Source organism: Tamandua tetradactyla, chromosome 25 (genome assembly GCF_023851605.1).
Source record: "Tamandua tetradactyla isolate mTamTet1 chromosome 25, mTamTet1.pri, whole genome shotgun sequence".
In the NCBI taxonomy this organism is placed as follows: domain Eukaryota; kingdom Metazoa; phylum Chordata; class Mammalia; order Pilosa; family Myrmecophagidae; genus Tamandua; species Tamandua tetradactyla.
The window spans coordinates 41,418,031-41,439,648 of NC_135351.1; the positions used below are offsets into that span (position 1 = coordinate 41,418,031).

The 21,618-nt window shown below is 35.3% G+C and overlaps 1 pseudogene; it reads right to left on the reverse strand.

The window, feature by feature from the left end:
• Positions 1-19,370: 19,370 nt before the first annotated feature.
• Positions 19,371-20,104, reverse strand: LOC143669129 (14-3-3 protein zeta/delta pseudogene; annotated as a pseudogene).
• Between the last annotated feature and the right edge of the window lie 1,514 nt (positions 20,105-21,618).

Below are 21,618 nucleotides of genomic sequence, written 5' to 3' on the forward strand. Positions count from 1 at the left end.
ACTTTCCTGACACTTTTTGATGATCTGCTTAATATACTCTAGGATGTATCCAGGCTTTACAATAATCTATACAGGATTACAATAATCTTTCTTATTCTAGGCTCCCTGTGTTTCAATTGTTCAAATAAGCTATACAGATAGGTTGAGTTAGACTATGCGCTACATAAAATTTCAGTTCCAGAGCAAAGAAAACTTTCTTCCTTTAGCCTCAAAGATTTGTGTGGTTTTAAATATCGACACTGTCTTCTTCACCCCTGTGCTCTGAATTACTTTAACCCCAACCTAATTGGCTTTGTTCTTATCACCAAACATCAGTTTATACATACATATATATATATATATATATATATACACACACATATATATGTACATATATATTATGAATAATAATCACCACTCTGGACTTAATGTGTCTGCTCTAAAAGCTTACTATCTAGGCCCCTGTTTTCTTGTAAGCATTTTCTAAAGGTGACCATACCATTGTTGTTCTTTTGTTTCTGGTTTATTTTGCCTCACCAAATGTCCCACAAGTTCATTCACATCATTGCATGCCTCACGACTTTGTTTCTCTTTGTAACAGCACAACCTTCATTCATAAGTATACACCATCATTCACCAATCTACTTCTCCATGAGTGCATCCTGCAGCCACCTGCCCTCAGCAGGTATCACGTATAGTGCCCAAAGCCCATAGTTCACCAACATTCTCAATTTTAAATAATTTCATTGTTCCCAAGAGAAAGAAAACCAAAAACACACCCTCTCCAAATAGGAAATCTAAACCTCCTCTTAACTCTTGTCCCTCCTCCGACTGTTTACCTCTCCCCTGATTGTTTACCTCTACTGTAGCTCTGGTAGTGCTGATGGTTTCCTTTTGAACATGGCCCATAGCGTGCAATAGCTGTTTTCCCCCTGTACCCTGAACTGAAACACTCTTTGTACATGAATCAAAACTTTGAAGTAATTCTTGCAAGAACTAATATATATTTCTAGGATTAATCAGTGGGATACATAGATCTATACAACCCCTTTCAACCTTGTTCATCTTCAATAGAGTAATAGCACTTATAGACCCTCTAAAGAACCACCTCCACTTTCTATCTATTCCCTTACATTGGAGTTCAACCTCAGTAGCTAACTGTTCACCCATCTCTAGCTTCAAAGTATCTCTCAGTCCCCTATATTCTGTATTAATAAATCTCTGATTACACCTTAATGCTGGTCATAAAAGTGGAGTCATACAGTATCTTTCATTTGGTGTCTGGCTTATTTCACTTAGCATTATGTCCTCAAGGTTTATCCATCTTGTCACGTGCTTCAGGATGTCATTTCATCTTACTACTGCATAATATTCCATCATATGTATATAGTGGATTTTGTTGATCCACTTATCTGTTGATGGGCATTTGGTTTGTTTCCATTATTGACAATTGTGAATAATGCAGCTATGAACATCAATGTGCAAATGTCTGGTTGTGTCATTGCTTTCAGCTCTTCTGGGCATATACCAAGTAGTCCTATTGCTGTATCATAGAGAAACTAGATATTTAGTTTCCTAAGGAACCAGACATTCTTCCGTAGTGGCTGCACCATTATACATTCCCAACAGCAGTGTATAAGTGTCCCAGTTTATCCACATCCTCTCCAATATTTACAGTTTCCTGTTTGTTTAATAGCAGCCATTCTTATAGGTGTGAAGTGGTATCTCATTGTAGTCTTGATCTACATCTCCCTTATAGCCAATGAAAATGAGCATCTCTTCATGTGCTTTTGAGCCATCTGTATTTACTCTTCAGAAAAATGCCTATTCATATCATTAGCCCTTTTTTCTTTGTTGTTGTTGAATTGTATGATTTCTTTGCATATACAGGAAATCAAGCCTTTGTCTGATATGTGATTTCCAAATATTTTTTTCCCATCGAATTGGCTGCCTCTTCACCATTTTGACAAACTCTTTTGAGGTGCAGAAGTATTTGATTTTGAGGAGTTCCCATTTATCTATATTTTTTCTTTTGTGGCTTGTGCTTTGGGTGTAAAGTTTAGGAAGCTACCTCTGTTATTAGGTCTTAATAAAGATGTTAGACAAAACCTTCTCCTAGAAGCTTTATGGTGCTAGTTCTTATATTTAGGTGCATGATCTACTTTGAGTTAATTTTTGTGTTAGGGTGTAAGAGAGGGGTCCTCTTTCATTCTTCCAGCTATTCATATCCAGTTCTTTCATGCCCAATTATTGAAAAGACTATTTTGTCCCAGTTCAGAGGATTTGGGGGCCTTATTAAAAATCAGTTGACCATAGATTCAGTGGACTATTTCTCTCGATTTGATTCAAATGGTCAAAGCTTCTATCTTTGTGCCAGTACCATGCTGTTTTGATCACTGAGGCTTTATAATAGGTTTTAAAGTCAGGGAGTGTTAGTTCTCCCATTTCGTTCTTTTTTAGGATGCTTTTAGCTATTTTAGATCTCTTTCCCTTCCAGATCAATTTGATAACTAGATTTTCCAAGTCTTCAAAATAGGTTTTTGGAATTTTGATTGGTCCTCTGTTGAATGTGTAGACCAATTTGGGGAGAATTGGCATGTTAGCTATATTTAGCCTTCCTATCCATGAGCAGGGAATGTCTTTCCACCTATTTGTATCTCCTTTGAGTTCTTTTAGCAATTTTATGTAGTTTTCTCTGTACAAGCTCTTTATATCCCTAGTTAAGTTCATTCCTAAATACTTGATTCTTTTAGTTGCTATTTTGAATGGAATTTTTTTCCTTAACTGACTCCTCAGCTAGGTCATTGCTTGTGTATAGAAACATTACTGATTTTTGCACATTAACTTTATATCCTGCCACCTTGTTGAACTTGTTAATTAGCTCAAGTAACTTTACTGTAGATTTCTCAGGATCTTATGAGAATAGTATCATGCCATCTGCAAATAATGAGAGTATTACTTCTTTTACCTTTTATTCCTACTTTTCGGAGTGCTTTTTATCAGAAAAGGATTTTCGGGATCAATCAAGATGATCATGTAATGTTTCCTTTCAATTAATTAATGTGCTGTATTACATTAATTGATTTTCTTCTATTGAACCATCTTTGCATTCCTGGTATAAACCCCACTTGATCATGTTGTATAATTCTTTTAATGTGCTGTTGGAGTCAATTTGCTAATGTTTTATTGAGAATTTTTGCATCTATGTTCTTTAGGGATATTGGCCTGTAATTTTCTTTTCTAATAGTATCTTTACCTGGTTTTGGTATTAAAAATGATATTAGCTTCATAAAATGAGTTAGGTATAGTTCCTTCTTCCTCAATTATTTGGAAATGTTTGAGCAGGACTGGTGTTAGTTCTTTTTGGAATGTTTGATAAAATTCCCCTATGAAGCCATCTGACCCTGGGCTTTTCCTTGTAGTAAGATTTTTGAGGACTGATTGAATCTCTTTACTTTTGATTAATTTGCTGAGATCTTCTATTTCTTCCTGAGTCAGTGTAGCTTGTTTGTGTGTCTCCAGGAATTTGTCCATTTCATCTAAGTTGTCTAATTTGTTGGCATATAGTTATTCATAGTATAATCTTATGGTTTATTTTATTTCTTCAGGGTCTATGGTTACACACTGCTTCTCATTTCTGATTTTGTTTATTTGAATCCTTTCTCTTTTTTTCTTTGTCAATCTTGCTAGTGGTCCATCAATTTTATTGGTTTTCTCCAAGAACCAACTTTTGGATTTATTGATTTTTTCTGATATTCTTTAGTTCTCCCATTAATTTATCTCTGTTTTAATCTTTGTTGTTTCTCTTCTTCTATTTGTTTTTTGGGATTAGTTTGTTGTTCTTTCAAGTTCCTCCAGGTGTGCTGCTAAGTCTCTATTTTTGCTCTTTCTTTTTTTTTTGCATGGGCAAGCAATCAAACCCAGGCCTCTGGTATGGCAGGTGAGAACTGCCTGCTGAGCCACTGTGGTCCACCCTCTTGTTTTTTAATATAGGCATTTAGTACCATAAATTTCCCTCTCAGCATAGCCTTTGCCATATCCCCTAAATTCTGGTAAGATGTATTCTCATTTTCATTCATCTCCATGTAGCCACTGATTTCTCTAGAAATTTCTTCTTTGACCCACTGGTTGTTTAAGAGTGTATTATTTAATCTCCATGTATTTGCGAATGTTCTCATTCTTTGGTAGTTATTGAGATCCAGCTTCATCCCACTGTGATCAGAGAAAGTGCTTTGAATAAGTTCAATGTTTTTAAATTGATAAAGACCTGTTTTGTGCCCCAGCATATAATCTATACTGGAGAATGTTCCATGAGCACTAATGAATATACGTCCTGGTGTTTTGGGGTGCAATGACCTATAAATGTCTGTTAGCTCTAATTCATTTACCAAGTTATTTAATTTCTCTATTTCCTTGTTGATCTTCTGTCTGGTTGTTACATCTATAGAGGAGAGTGGTATATTGATGTCTTCTACTATTATTGTTGAAACATCTTCGACTCCCTTTGGTTTTGCCAATATCTATCCATGTACTTTGGAGCTCCTTGATTGGAAGCATAAACATTTGTGATTGTTATATCTTCTTGGTGAATTGACCCTTTAATTAGTACATAGTGCCCTTCTTTGTCCCTTATGATGTATTTACGTTTAAAGTCTATTTTGTCTAATATTAGTATAGCTACTCCTGCTTTCTTTTGGTTACAGCTTGTGTGGAAAAGCTTTTCACTTTCAATCTATTTGTATCCTTATGTGTAAGATGAGTCTCTTGTAATGATCTTATAGTTGGATTATAGTTCTTATTCCATTCTGCCAATCTGTATCTTTTAATTGGTAAGTTTAGTTTGTTAACATTCAAACTTATTACAGAAAATGTATTTCTTGAATCCATCATCTTATCATTTTTATTTTATTTGTCAGATCTATATATTCTTTTCCCTCTTTCTCTCTTTATCTTTTAAATTACCCTTACTGGCACTCTTCAGTTCTGTGCCCTCCTCCAGACTTTCCTCTCGTGTCTTTTATTTTTCAGACAGCAGAGCTCCTTTTAGTACTCTTTTTGTAGGGCTGGTCTCTTGTTGACAAATTCTTTCAGGACTTATTTGTCTGTAAAACTTTAATCTCTCCCTCAGGTTTGAAGGACAATTTGGTCAGGTACAGAATTCTTAGCTGGAAGTATTTCTCTTTCAGAATCTTAAAGATATCATACTACTGCTTTCTTGCCTCCATAGTGCTAGTTGAGTAGCATGAACTCAGTCTTATGTGGTTTCCTTTGCATATAGTAGGTTGTTTTCCTCTTGCCACTTTCAAAATCTTTTGCTTCTTTTCAACATTTTATGGACTGATTAGTATGTGTCTTAGGGAAGGCCTATTGGGATTTATTCTGTTTAGAGTTCATTGGGCTTCTTTGACTTGTATATTTATGTCCTTTATAAGGGTTGGGAATTTTTCCCCTATTATACCCTCAACTACTCTTCCTAATCCTTTACTCCTCTCTTCTTCTTCTAGGATACCAGGGATTCTTATATTTGTGTACTATGTTTTGTCTAACATCTCCCCGAGATCCAATGCAAATTTTTCCATCTTTTTTGGCCATTTGCTGTTTTGAGTCTTCAAAGTCAGTTATCCTATTCTCTAGATCACTTATTCTTTCTTCTGGCTCTTCAAATCTGGTGTTTTGCATTCCTAGTATGTTTTTTATTTGGTCAACAGAGTCTTTATTCTCCATGGTTTCTGGTATTTTTCTATTTATTCATTCAAATTCTTCTTTATGCTCTTCTACTGTCTTTTTGATCTCCTTTATGTCATCTGCCATCCAACTTATTTTATTAAGTAGAGTTTATGAACATCTTTGATTAGGTGTGCCAATCTCTGTGTCTCATCTGGTGTTTTAATTTGGTCATAGGCAGGGCTGTATCGTCTGCACTGTGAAATGCTTAGTGATCTTCTGTTGTTTTTGTCACATGTAAATATCTTGACTGATTTACTCTGGGAGTTTATTTCTTTCAATAGCCTAAAGCCTTGTGTTTGTGGGATGGATGACCAGCAGGGAACAGGGTACGGGACGAGGCACAATGGTGCAATGATTTGTTTCAGGAAAGGCAAGATGTAGGTTGGAGAAATTACGCTGGTGCTTGTGAACGTGGGTGCCCAGCATCCAGGGAAGATGTAACAGTGTGGGTGCACAGGTCTGGGGGAGTGTAACCCTTGTGTGTGCTGGTCTGGGACATGGGGCCCTTTGTGCACATGTGTAGAGCTGTGGCATAGGTTGGTGTTATGCTTTTGTTTGTTGGGGGCAGATGTGTCCCAGCTGTGCAGGTCAGTGCTTTCTCAGACATGGGAAGTATGACTGAGGGTCTTGTGCATGTGTGGGTCTAGGACTGCTGTAAACTGACATCCCCAGAGCTGAGTGATGTGACTGGGGGACCATGCGCATGCGCAGACCTAGGAGTGCTGTAGACTAAAGTTCCCAGAGCTGAGGGGCCCATGTACTTGCATGAGTCTAGAAGCGCAGTAAACTAATGTGCAGAGCTCAGGCGCAGACGGGATGAGGCTGTGCAACATTATGGGCTGGGGGCAGGGGTAGCCTTTACATACTGGCAACAGCCTGCAGGGAACAGGGAGGGGGAGGTTATGCTCAGGAGGAGGGCAAGAGAGGTGGGTTGGGCTGCACTTGGGGTGGGGGTGGGACAGATATGCACACTAGGGGTAGCCAACAGGTTTTTGACAAGAGCGAGCAGACCACTTGGTTGGGAAAGAATATCATTGTCAGCAAAATGGAAATTGCACAGCCATATGCAAAAGAATGAAGGTAGGTTGAAACCTCGAACTATATAAGAAGTCAACTCAAAATGGATCAAAAACCTAAATATAAGAGTCAAAACTACAAAACTCCTGGATGAAAACACCTTCAGGAATTTATATTAGGCAGTGGTGTCTTAGACTTCTTCTATAGAAACTACAGAAGAAATAGACACATGGGACCTCATCAAAATTAAAAACTTTTATCCATCAAAGAATTTCATCCTGAAAGTAAAAGTACAACCTACACAATGAGAGAAATGTTTGGAAACCACATATCCGATAAGTATTTAATATAGAGAATATATAGAGAAATTCTTCAAGTCAACAACAAAAAGACAACAACTCAATCAAAAATTGTGCAAAATACTTGAATAGATATTTCTCCAAAGAAGATCTACAAATAGCGAAAAAAAAAAAAAAAAAAACACATGAAAAGATTCTCAGCATCATCACCTATTAGGGAAATGCAAATCAAAACCACAAGGAAATATCATTTCACACCCATTAGAATGGGTCCTATTAAAAGAGCAGAAAAGTCCAAGTGTTAAAGAGGATATGGAGAAATAGGGACACTCATTCATTGCTAGTAAGAATTTAAAATAATGCAACAGCTGTGAAAGACAGTTTGGCAGGTCTTTAGAAAGCTAAATATAGAATTACCATGTGTCCCAGCAATTCCAGTTTTAGGTATATACCCAAAAGAACTGAAAGCAGGGATTCAAGCAAACATTTGCACACTGATGTTCATAGCAGCATTATTCACAATTTCCAAAAGATGGAAACAATCCAAGTGTCCATCAACTGATGAATGGAAAAAATAATATGGTATATCCATATGATGGAATAAAAAGGAATGCGGCTCTGATATATGCAACAACATGAATGAACCTTGAAGACAACATGTTGAGTGAAATAAACCAGACACAAAGGACAAATATTGTGTGATCTCACTGATAGGAAATAATTATAATAAGCAAACTCATATAGTCAGAATTTAGAATATAAATTACTAAGGGGCAGGTTGGGGTGGAGAATGAGGAGTTAATGTTAAAATGTGCAGACTTTCTGTTTGGGATGATGGAAAAGTTTATTAATGGATGTTAGTGATGACAGCATACATTATGGACATAATAACAGCACTGAATTATACATTTGAATGGGTTTAAGATGGGAGATTTATGATTATTATGAAAGTGTGCTATCATCAATTTTAACAAATGTACCACACCAATGCAAAGTGTTAATAATAGGGTGGTATATGGGAACCAAGCAGTAACATGACTTCCTTGCTAACCCACAACTTCTCTAATAAAAACAAAAAGAAAAGGAAGTTGAGGTCTGGACCAAAGACATTTTCTCGGGCCAAGAGAGCAGACACACCCGTGTGTGTGGAAAGAGTGAGTTGCCTCAGCGCTTGACCAGGATGCGTGCTGCCACTCCAGTGTTCCCAGAGGAGCCTATGCCTGGGGACTGAGCAGTCTGGCTGCCACCCGGATGCTTGGTGAATGCAGAGACTAGAGCCTGGTCAGCACCCCAATGCTTGAAGAGGGTAGAACCTTTACTCCATTGTCCTGGGAAGGCACAGCTGCAGCATGAGCACATGGATGGGTGGGAGTGCTGTTCCATCAGGCCCAGAGAACAAAACATCCTTCCATAGATGACCCTCAGATGCTGAAATCTAATAGAGTTTGTCCTGCAAGGTTTCAAAATTGTTTGGAACCCATAACCTCTGCTTTCCCTCCAATTTCTCCCTATGGGAATCGGAATGTTTATCCTATGCTTATTCCTCCTTTGTATATTTGAAGAAGATAACTTATTCTCTAGGTTTCACAGGTCCACAGACAGAGGGAAATTGCGCCCTGGACTGAACACACCTGTAGTAGATTTTGATGAGGCTTTGTACTTAGTGTTGTTATGCAAACATCTTAAGAGAGAGAGAGAGAGAAAGCTACAAAAGCAAGAAGCAATGCAAAGCTTCTCAGTCCAGTTCAAAATCTCAGAAACAGCAAACTATTTAGACTTTTCAAAACCCTTCAGTAGAATTGATGGACTGTCCTCTACGTCATTTCCTGGTAACTTCCAATCAAAAATCAAAGAAAAGAGGCTGTGTGACAATGGCAGAATTCACGCCAAGACCCAGGTTGGATTCCTGGGGGAAAAAAAAGAGTCAAAGAAGTGAAAAGCAATCTAGGAGAAAAAGGATACATGTTTTGAAGAAATGATCAAGATTCTGGTAACATGGCTTGTTTATTTTAAGCTTTCATCCTGCAAGGCATTGAGATGATTTTTTGATGTCATTTGATGAGTATATATTTTTTGCACCCTCTTGAAATCAGATAAAAACCAATTTGGTTCCTTAAATTTAAGCCATAATTTTATATTGTGTCAAGTTTAATTACTTTTGGATTCACTTTTCAATTTTCCCCTCCCCAATTTTTAGCAGGAGGATTATTTAAACATGTAAATTTCCTTTCAAGTGTAAGAGTATTTTTAAATGGTGAACTATTACCTATTTTACAACCACCATCGACAGTCATTTTAATACAATAATTAGGTCTAGTGAATTGCTCATAATCTTGGAAACCATCCTGCATGAATCAATATAATCTGCCAGTTTCTTGGTTGTCATGGAAACTGATAATAGCAAACATGTTTAATGCAACACATATTTTATGAATAAATGATTAGCATTTTACATAAAGTTTAAAAATGAGCCTTATCAAAACATGTTTATCACAATGTCCATTATGGCTCTACATTTTATCTGTTGCATCATTTTTTTTAATACTTAAGCTCCGCCAAAAAAAAGTACAATATTGAAATGAGTAGAGAAAAAGATTTGCCTTTAGAACTAATATTCGGTGGTTCTTTGATCCGGAGTAAATGTGTCAACTCAAGAGTCATTCCAAATGAAACAATGCATCAATGTGCTTTACTGAAGCAATCGAGTTTCTTTGGCTTCTAATGTGTTCAGCCGCTCTCATCATTGCTTAACTGTAATAATTTGGCGAATGACAAGAATGGCAAAATCAAACATTAGGATGCATTGAGCTGCATCATCTCAGGGATTTGAAATGCAGTTTTCTAGGAATAAAAAGGAGATGACAAGAGTCTTGAAACAACTAAGCAGTGTTCATCCAATTATTCTAGATCCAGTCAATGAAATATTGTACCATTCAAGAGTTTTATACACAAACCATTAGGACAAAATTACATGCCATCATTTTACATTAAATCCGTTTGTATAAATTCCTTCCTTTCAGAGTTTTGAATAGATAGCATCAAACATAAAAAAAAATCATAATTCAAAGAGAACAGCTTTTCTTATCTAAATACTGAATATTACTAGTCTAGCATAAAATGTATATATTTCCCATTAAAGAAAAACAGTATTGGGAAAAGATAAAAGAAGAACGAGTGAATGAGTGATATAAGAATATCTAGGGAAGCTTTTGTCATGTATACATACAATTTATTTATGCATAGATAAACAAATATATGTATGTATATACATAAATATAGAGAGAAAGGGATAGCTATATAAATATAAAAAGAGGAGAGTAATGTAACCATTTACCATGTACTCATTACTCTGCCTCAATGATTAAAACTCATGTACACTTTTGTTTCGTCTGTAATTCCAACACTCAACCCCATCTCACATTTTTATACAGTGGATCAGAGATGTCATTTCTTCTGTATCTATTTCATATCTGTCACTGAAAAATAGGTAATCTTTTAAAAACATCATCCAAATATACTCAAGTACCTTAAAAGTTAACAGAAGTTCCCTACAGTCGTCAAATATTCAATCAGCTGTCAAAATTCCCCAGTTTCCTTGTAAAAGTTTTACAGTTGATTATTTGAATCACGGTCTAAACAAGGTCTGTGCACTGGAATTACCCAGTGTGTCTTTTAAGTTTCTCCTGAAGTTTCTCTTTTCCTCCTTTTCAAATTTCTTTCTTCGCCTTGGCGATTTGTAGAAAACAAATAGGTCATTTGTCCTTTAGAGTTTCACACAGTGTGAATTTCCTGCTTGCCTCTATGGTTCTTCTAATGTGACTCGCTTTCTTCTGTAGTCCCTGTAATTGACAGTTTGTCTAGAGATTCAGTTTTGAATTTTAGAAAGAATTCTGTATTATAAATGATGGAGTCTTTCATTTGGGAGACATATAATGTCTAGTCTCAATTTTTGTGGTATTAGAAATCATCAGTGGTAATTGTCTGTACACATTAATTAATGTGGAGTTGGAAAATGATATTATACTAACATCCTTCTTCAATTACCAACAGTGATACTCTCATTAAACAAAATTCTCTCACGAACTCTCTGATTGCCACGAAGCAGCTTATACAGGAAAGAGGGAATAAATGATCAATTATTTCCCTTTTGTAAAACACAGCTTTCAGAATAACAAATTGTTTTTCTAACATCTTCCAAAGAAAACCAGTAGGTATGTGCATGTTTGTGCATGTATATCCTGATATTGAAATCATTGTAATTATTTCCATATTTTATGCTCAACTTGATCCAACAATTTATATATTAATAATAGTGTAATAATATGCAATCATTTAAGAACTTAATGAACTGTTTACATATAAAATCAGTCTATTTTTCCTTGATAGCTCAATTATGAACAAGAAACACCAAATAGTTTTTCCTTTTGCAATACACCATTATGGAGAGTTGAGTTTTATGTATTTTACAGATTATTTTACTATGGTTTTCATTTCCAATATCTTCTATTGATAAATACATAAACTTCTCTGTGGCAAAGTATGAGGCTTGAAAGGGGCAAAAAATGTGAGAAGGTTGTTTGAGTGCATAATATAAAAAGATGGGTGGCTTTTAATATAAATAATCTTCAGAAATTTCTTATATAGGAGAAATGTTCATTTCACATGTGTTAAGAAACACATTTTATCTTCATTATTTAATTTCATTAAGTATATGCTCATTTCTTTAAAGACACATATAGCTTTTTTAAAAGTGTTTTGACCAGGAGGAGATTACTGATTGCAAACTTCAAAATTCAAAACATAAAACTCTTGTGATTTTTTTCGCTTCTTTTAAAGCCAAAGGTAGTAAATCACTTGTAGAAAAATTGAAAATGATTAACCCCGATTTAAGCAATGAGTCTGTGATTTAAGTATAACTGAATGGTCAGCTTTAGCTGCAACGAATTTTAATAGTATTTGTTTATTTCTGCTGTCATATTATATTAAACTATTTTAGGATAATTACTGTAAATTACAAAGGGACAAATATATGCCTGATTAGAATATGATTTTTGTTGCTTTTAATCAAGAAGATTGCCTATGTGATTTATGGGATCATTAAATAAGCTAACAAATAAAATGGCATAACTTTCATAGCATTTTGAAATTATTTTAAAGGTTAAAATATTTAACTTTTTAAAATTGCAACTATAAACGGGAAATGCCAAGGTTTATAAACCCTTTCTTTAAAGGTTGAACTTTAAGGAATGCTATATGCATAGGTGATGAGAATATATTAATTATTGAAATATAATAATTCTATTCACCTTATATATACATCGCATATGGATTTATTCATATATCTGTTTTGCCAAAATGATTGTAAGATATAATTTGCAATATATTACATCTGTGACAAAGTCATAGACCATTTACTCAAAATGCAGGAATAACAACTTTTTGACACCAGGAGCTAAAATCACAAGAAATGAATTTGTACTGCATGTTGCACTTGTCAACTATTAAAGAAAATTTTCAGATTTTGGAGACTATAGAATCTAATTCCACAGTCATGAGCTGTGAAGTTATTGGTCAACTATTCTATTGATGATTCAAAAGTTGAGTTTTATTTTCTTCATGAAGGATCCCAAAGTATGCAAATCTATGCCCAATTATGTAACATGAATGTGGAAAACCTTCATAGACATACTAACAACATTTAAAGTATGTAAGGTATATTGTGTCCACAGGCCTCAGAATAATTGCTAATTATACATGAAATGATCATATTTTTTGTCATCTAATGCAGTATAGTTTTGGGATTGGAAGGGGTTCTACTAATAATTATATTGAGACAATGAGTGTAAACAGATCTGGCCAGAGCCACACAAACGGTCACCCTAGTTATACTGAAATAGTTCAAACGAATTGCTCCCTACCTTCTTACAGTTTATTATAGTGTTATCACTATTTTAGGTATCAGCAAATGGCCAATTAAATTTTTTTTTAAATTTAAATTGTTTAAGACCCTAAGACACATAAGCATAACAGAAGTGAGTGTAGTAAGAACAAGATTTTAGAACCAAACTTTCTCCCCATATCAACAACAGCATGTGACAATCATATTTACAATGAAAACCCTTTGCTTGTTACATATATTTCAACCTTCTTATGCTATTACAAAGTTTTTCCACCAGATGGTAGCCAATAAAAGCTGGAAGCACAGATTAGCAGATTAGAAGAAATAAAAATTAAATTGAAACCAAACAAACAAAACTTGATCATATTTATAGATACATGTATGCTAAAATTCTATATATCAAAAAATATTAACAGACTGCCTACTAATCTCTCAAAAATAAACAAGCATGTTGCCCCATATTGAATCTGTGCCTGACAAATTCTATGGGGTTAACTTGAATCCCTGGAACTCTGAGACTGTAAATAATATAGACAGGAAAATGCCAAACCGAAAGCACTGAAGTTGACGCTCATTTTTTTCATAGATCATTCACAAATATTTTAATACAGATTGATTCTAAATGCCTCACATCTTTATTTACTTAAAAGAAATATGCTGATGTTCTAGAATACAATTTTTGGAATATGTATTTTCTGTCCATTCTCTTTCAAAAACCCATCGATCCCACTCATTCTGCAAGAAAGAGACATGTGGAATTGTCTTCCTCCAGCTTTGTTAGCCTTGGTTTGTACATGAAGTATTCATTATTTGCAAAAACCAATTATCATTCCTGTCTGGATACATTAAGATTTTTTTCTACAAGTCTTTTCCTCTCTATCACATTTTAAGCAACATTTTACATGAATTATTCATATTCCCATATTGCAGGCAAGTTTTTTTTTATTAAATTTGATCATAATAATAGTTATTACCCCAGTCATGGCAGTTTTATGAGTATTCTTCAGTGCCATTACCTGGAAAGATTTCAATCAAGAAATATAAAAGATGCAAATCAATTTCCATAATAAAATTAAACTGTAACATCTACACTTTCATTCCAGTAATAGAGATGACTGACAGCCTCTTCCTCATAGTTCCAGCAGAAAACATTCAGATACTGAAATGGAGAGTGCGCTTAAGTATTTCAGAGGCTTTTTCTTTATTGTTGCTATTTATTGTTTGCTAATATCATTGAAACGTGACATTAAACTCAGAGTCAGTATACAAATTTATTTTCAAGGCAAAGTAATTATTTTCTTTTCTAACAACAGTTGATTTTCTCAGAACTAGTAGTGCATATGACAAAATAAATAAGGAATTAAGTACCATTTATTGTTTCCCTCCTAAGGAGAGTATAACTTCATTTTGTATAAGGATAACAGCCAGCTACTGGGAAGACAGTTTTAAATTGGATCGGGGTGTCAATTTCTTAATGAAAAAATCGTATTTCTATGATGGTAATTTCCTTTTAGAAAAGATATATCATTTCTGCTTTCACACAGTGCGAAGAGGTGTTTGGTTAAGTTGGATTGAAAGATTGCAGGGACAGACAAGGCAATTTTTATAATCATGGGTCATGCTACCTGACAGCAGAAGAATTGGTGTGACTGTGTTTAGTGTAATTACCAGTTTAGAGAAGATCTCCCTGTAGCAGACTCATGACTTCTCTGACTTCCTCCTCAACCCGGGGGGATTCTAGGCAGGAGATTTTTGCAGCAACATTCTCATTCTACTCCTTCCAAAACTTGGCACAGAATTTGAGTAAAAGGCAAGACAGCAAGTGTTAGCTTTTGTGAATATCAGTCTCCCCGTTCTTCTAGGCAAAGTTACCAAAACAGATCTTACAACTCCACGAACTCTTTCTCTTAATGAATCTATATTATTGTAATTACATTAATTATAGTCTGTACTTGACATTAGGATTCCCTGTATTTTGAGTTCTATATTTTTTTTTAGAAATTTTTATTCTGGCAGCATATATAATATATATTATATACAACATATATAGTATGTATTATATATAACATACATAATACAGTGGTGTTAATTACATACACAATGTGTGCTACCATCTCCACCATCCATTACCAACGCTTTTCCATCACCTCAAACAGAAATGCTGTACCAATTAAGCATTAAATCTTCATTCCCTACTCTCCCCCCCAGCCCTGATAACTGGTATTCTAGTTTCTGACTCTATGAATTTGCATATACAAATTATTTTCTATATGTGATATCATACAAATATTTGTCCTTTTGTGCCTGACATTTCACTCAACATGATGTCGTCAGGGTTCATCCATGTTGTTGCATGTGTCAAGACTTCATTCCTTTTTACAGATGAATAATATCCCATTTTAGGTATATACCACACTTTATTTATCCTTCCATTGGTTAATGGACATGAAAGTTGTTTCCATCTTTTGGAAATTGTGAATACTAATGTTATGAGCATCAGTGTGCAAATATCCATCCAAGTCCCTGCTCTCAGTTCTTTGGGATATAGACTAGAAGTGCAATTTCTGGATCATATGGTAATTCTCTCCTTAGTTTTCTGAGGAACTGCCAAGCTGTCTTCCCCAGTGGCTGCACCGTTTTACATTCCCATCAACAATGCAATGAAGGAGTGTGTCTCGTTCTCATCATTCCCTCCAACACTTATTGTTATTATTACTATTATTTTAATAGTGGCCATTCTAATGAGTGTGAAAGTTAACCTATTGTGGTTTTGATTTGAATTTCCCTGACAGTTAATGAGATTAAATTTCTTTAAATGTACATTTTGGCCATTTGCACACCTTCTTTGAAGAATTGTCTATTCAAATCATTTGTCCATTTTTAATTGGGCTGTTCATAATTCATTGTCGAATTGTAGGGTTTCTTTATATATTCTAGATATTAAACCCTTTTCAGATATGTGGTTTCCAGTTTTTTTCTCCCATTGTATACATCATCACTTCACTTTCATGATGAAATCCTTTTGTGAACAAAAGTTCTAATTTTGAGGAAATTGTCTTTATCAGTTCTTTCTTTTGTTGCTTATGCTTTTCATGTAAAGTTTAAGACACCATTGCCTAAGGCAATGTCCTGAAGATGTTTCCATATGTTTTCTTCTAAGAGTTTTACAGTTTTGATTCTCATATTTAGGGCTTTGATCCATTTAAAGGTAATTTTTGTATATGGTGGTGTGGTAGGGGCCTACCCTCGTTATTTTACTTATGGATATCAGTTTCCCAGTACCATTGTTTAAGAGACCATCCTTTCCCCATTGAGAAGACTTGGCACCCTTGTCAAAAACCAATTTACCATAAATGTGTTTATTTCTGAAACATCAGTTTGATTCCATTGATCTACCCACCTGTCCTTGTACTAATGGTGTGCTTTTTTTTATTACTGTGTTTTTGTCATAAGTTTTATAATCATGAAATGTGAGTCCTGCAATTTATTCTTCTTTTCCCAGGATGGTTTGAATATTCAGTTCCCCTTATACTCCCATTTAATTTGATGTTGGATTTTTCCATTTCTGCAAAAAGGCTTAGAATTTTGATTGGGATTATGTTGAGTCTGCAAGTCATTGTGGGAAAAATCAACATCTTAATATCTTCCAATTCATGAGCACAGAATGTCTTTCCATTTATTTAGGTCTTCTTTAATTTCTTTCAGCAATGATTTTTAATTTACCATGTGCAAGTTGTTTGCATCTGCAGTTAAATTTATCCCTAAGTATTTGATTATTTTAGTTGCTGTTGTAAGAAGAATTTTTTTTCTTAATTTCCTCTTCAGAGTGTTCATTAAGAGTGTACAGAGGTTTACGGCTTTTTGAGTGTTAATCTTTTACCCAGCCACTTTTTTGAATAGGTTTATTAGCTCCTGTAGCTTTTTTTGTTGATTTTTTTTGAGACTTTCTGTAAATAGGATTATGTCATCTGCAAATAGGTAACATTCTACAACACAATGAATTCTTTATGCCCTCATTAAATATTTAGCATTAGCTTAACATCTAACATGTCTTCTGCTTTCTATCTCAATTCCTTTTTCAGATTTTATTTGTAATTTAATTGAATGAGATCCATATCCTCAGTTTAGCTTAATTTTCCTTAGCTATGAAATGATTATTTCACCTCCTTGACCTAGGGGTCAGGAGAAATCAATGGACAAGGTAAAATAAAGACCTGTAAATGAATACGCATTATTATTTTACTCCAAATACATGCCTTAGAGACTTTTTCTCCTTGAAAGAAAGACCCCAAGGCCCCCATTGCACTTTTGAAAGTAATATTTGGGATAATTTTCCAAAATGGCCAGCATTTCTCAATTTAATCTGAGGTCATAATAATCAACAAACAGTATTTGGGACTTCAGTGTCTCACACTTATTATTAAAACTCACTGCCTCCCTTCACCAATATTTATTGAGCATTTACAGTATCCAAGTACAATAGAATATATAAAAAACATTGTCGTTGCTCTTGAAGAGCTTACATTCTAAGGTAAAAATATACACATCTTGTAAAATGCTATTTTCTTTGGTGTTTTTGGCAAGGTACTAAGAAATTAGTCTGTAGATTTGGGTATATGGTAGCCCCATCATTATTTAAAGAAATTAGTCTGTAGATTTGGGTATATGGCAGCCCATCATTATTTATAGAGTAACAATATTCTCTGATATTTAGAGGAAGAGGAAGGATTTAAAACCAGACAATGACATGCCATATAAGATAGATAGGGTTTACTGGGTTTACAGGGAGAAAAACACAATCTCATCTAAGGAGAGATTGCTACAGTAGACAAGATGAGGGGAAAATCTGTGAGATGCAAGTCAGGGTCAGAGAGTCATAGCTTAGACATTGAGTGAAGCCAGAAATAAGATGACCACCAAGTAGATATGGGTGGTGACAAGACAGAAGAAGGTGAAGAAAGGAAGATAATCTGGGCACCTGACAAACAGAAAGAACAAAAGAACAAAATTGAAGATAGACTATAAGAATAACAAGGAATTCTTAGAAACAGACATTGAAGCGTAAACACTTAGTTTGTGCTACCTAACATCACGATTGGTCAGGAACATCGTGACTTGTCGCTTTCTGAGCTAGGAAACACCATATGACAAAAATTTAAATGAAACACATTACTTTCACCCAGTTAACCAGCTCTCTCCCCACAGAAATTGATTTTTTTTCATAAGGGGCAGGGAAGGAAGGAGGGAAAAGAGAATGGGACATGTTGGGGACAGTAGTTGCATGAGTAATATTTTTGTCATTATGATAAACTTTTATTTAAACGTGGTAAAAGCTCATTAGCTGCCAAAAGGGATTAAGGAATACATTCGCAAAAATGTACAATTTCTCATAGAGAAGCTTCAGAACCAAAAGACTAATTTTTATGTAAAGCTGTAGAGAAAGTGGTTGAAACGTCCACACCTACAAGTTTTATTCCACTTACATCAATGTAATACACATGCTCTTAACAATTATGCCTGGATTGTTCATGAAAATTCCGTAAGATATTAAACAAAGGTATCCATCATCAAGTTATTTCCTTGTTAACTATTTTTACAGGGCATGCAGGTTAGGCCCGTATAAAAAGAATATCAGAAAGCAAAATAGGTAAAAAAGTTAACTACATGGATTTTTTGTTGTTATTGTTTAACTGCATGCTTGATACACATGAATTAATACCTATCATGCAACTCATTTTTTACTGCATCATTACTTGTACCTTTGTTCTTAGGTTGCTTAAAATGTTTAAGCACTAATAAAATGAGTGTACGGAAAGTAATGAAAGCAAACAGGAAGTAACTTTACGAATGGAATGTGAACTGTCTCTGCCTTTCTCCAGAGCATATGGGGTCACAGCTTTGTCTAAAGGAACACTTCTACAGCGGCAGTCACAGGTATACATGTGGAGATTGTGTATTCTACAGATTTGCGTGGTTCAGCATGTTATATCCATGGGGTATCTCTTTCCATTACAACCTTTAAAGCGCTCCGAACCTCAAAGTACCCACAATAAATACACTTATAACTGGAATCAATTATCCTTTTTAATCCCCCACCTGGAAAAACCATAGGCAGGTTCTTCATTTAGACATGGAAGCAGTTTTAGCAGTGGTCCTTGTAAAACCACAAGGTGCCAAAAGTACCACACTAAACGTTTGTAACTTGTACAAAAATTCCACCTCCTCATATTGGCTACCTGAAGACAAAAATAGATAACTCTCTAAATGTTAACTAGCTCTACTCCCCTGACATTCAACATAAAAACTACTTGGGAAATACAGAAATTTATTTAGAAGTAACATAAACCTGTCATAAATCGTAAACAAAAAGCTATTTGTGGGATACCATGGATGACAAACGGTCTACTGTGTAAATTTTAGAATGAGGCAGACAAATGTTGGATGGCTGGTTAATTTTCCCCTCCTTCTCCTGCTTCAGCTTTATCTCCTTGGGTATCTGACATCCACATTGTCAAGTTGTCTCTCAGCAGTTGCATTATTAGTGCACTTTGTATGAATTTTCGCTGAATGTATCAAGTTCAGCAATGGCTTCATGAAAAGCTGTCTCTGTAAGACAGCAGCCTTTCTCCAAGGGAATTCAGCACCTCATAATAAAACTCAGAGAAGTTCAGGGCTAGACCCAATCTGATAGGATGCATTGGTTGCATTTCCTTTCTGCTGATTTCAAATGCATTTTTTGGTATTCTTGTTATAACTGAGCCATACTCCCTTTCTTGTCATCATCAGCAGCAAACTCGGCCAAGTACCAAGAGTAGTCTTTTCATTTTTAAATAGAAGGCTTTGCTTTCTGCTTTTGAGACATTGGGAATCAAGAATTTTCCCAAAAGAGACAGTACACCCTTGCAGGTATCTCCTAGCTTGGTCCCAATTCTTGCTGTGTTCTCAAGCCATCTGCTATTTTTTTCTCAGCTCGTTCTGTCTTTTGCTCAGTACTTGGGACAACCCTGCAAGACAACCTACGAACTCCTATAACATTTTTGTAAGCAACTGAGAGAAGATTCCTCTCCTCATTGGATGATTCAACTCCTTGCTCAGTTCCAGGCTTCATGCAGGCTGCCATGTCATCATATGGCTCAGCCTGCTCGGCCAGTCTGGTCTTCTGCACCAGCTCATTTTCACCCATGCGTGGATATTCTGTGTCCAGAGTAGGTGGCAGCCGGCAGACGATGCTCAGCAATTACAGGGCAGCAGCAGTAGCAGCGAGGCCTGAGACTCTGCCCTCTCTCTCTAGTTTCTCATAATTTCTACTTTCAAACATACCGCTGTGTTTTGGAGCAATTTAAAATATAATTTCAGGAATGTAAACAAAATATTTTGTCATGAATTTTAAATTTCACTTGTCAGCAGTGATGGTCTCCAGAAAACTATGTAATGCTAACCCTACTTGTCTTTCCAAAATCAACTTAACCTTCACTTCTTTCAGCCTTTACTGAGTCCCCATTTGGCATGGAAATCCCTTTTGTTTGATTGCCACTGTCTTGGTACTTGTCATTTAAACATTTCCTCATTTGTTATATATATCTGTATCAGTTTAACAATTCTTTCTAGCGAGACAATATTGACATAGAACTTATGATTAGGACAATGGTCTGCCAGTGCTCATTGGTTCAAGTTGATGAACTGATGATGTTCTAGTTTGCTAGCTGCCAGAATGCAACACACCAGAGATGGATTGGCTTTTAATAAAAGGGGATTTATTTAGTTAACTCATAGTTCTTCAGAGGAAAGGCAGCTAACTTTCAACTGAGGTTCTTTCTTATGTGGGAAGGCATAGGGTGATCTCTGTTGGCCTTCTCTCCAGGCCTCTGGGTTCCAACAACTTTCCCCAGGGTGATCCCTTTCTGTATCTCCAAAGGCCTGAGCTGAGCTGCGAGTGCTGAGATGAGGTATGCTGAGCTGCTTGGGCTGTGCTACGTTGAGCTCTCTCATTTAAGCACCAGCCAATTAAATCAAACATCAGTCACTGCAGCCCGCATGCCTCCTAGCCAACTGCAGATATAATCAAACAACAGATGAGGTTCACATGCCATTGGCTCATGTTCCACAGAATAGAACTAGACACTGTCACCTAACCAAGTTGACACCTGAACTTAACTACCACAGATGGTTACACCAGTTGTACAGAAAAGCACAATAATTAATACATGTTTTCCAGGAAGATTTCCTTTAATCAGTAAAGAATTGTTGGTAACCTATTCCATAGTAGGCACAAATGTTACTTTTGTAAATTATAATACAATGACTTTTTGTGATATAAAATCTCTAGCTTAATTAATATCAAGAATAATTTAGTATCCTTCATGGAGGCATAATATTAATTTGAATTTATGATTAAATAATATTTTCACAGGATAAAAGTATCTTTTCTCAGAACAAAGGCTTATACAATGTAGGCATAAAATTAACATCTTAAATTAATTGCAAATACAATAACAAAATTTCTATACTCTTAGGCCTGACAAGTGTCACCTTAAGAGTAAAATTAAACAACTATGTTTCCTGCAAGATTGTTGAATGTGGATCACAAAATAAGACTTCATAGTCCTAGTGTATAAAGAAGACATGAAATGAAAATAAATTATAGCATCATGGAGGCCATAAGGTAGATCCATAGTAGCACATGACTGAGTTGAAAGA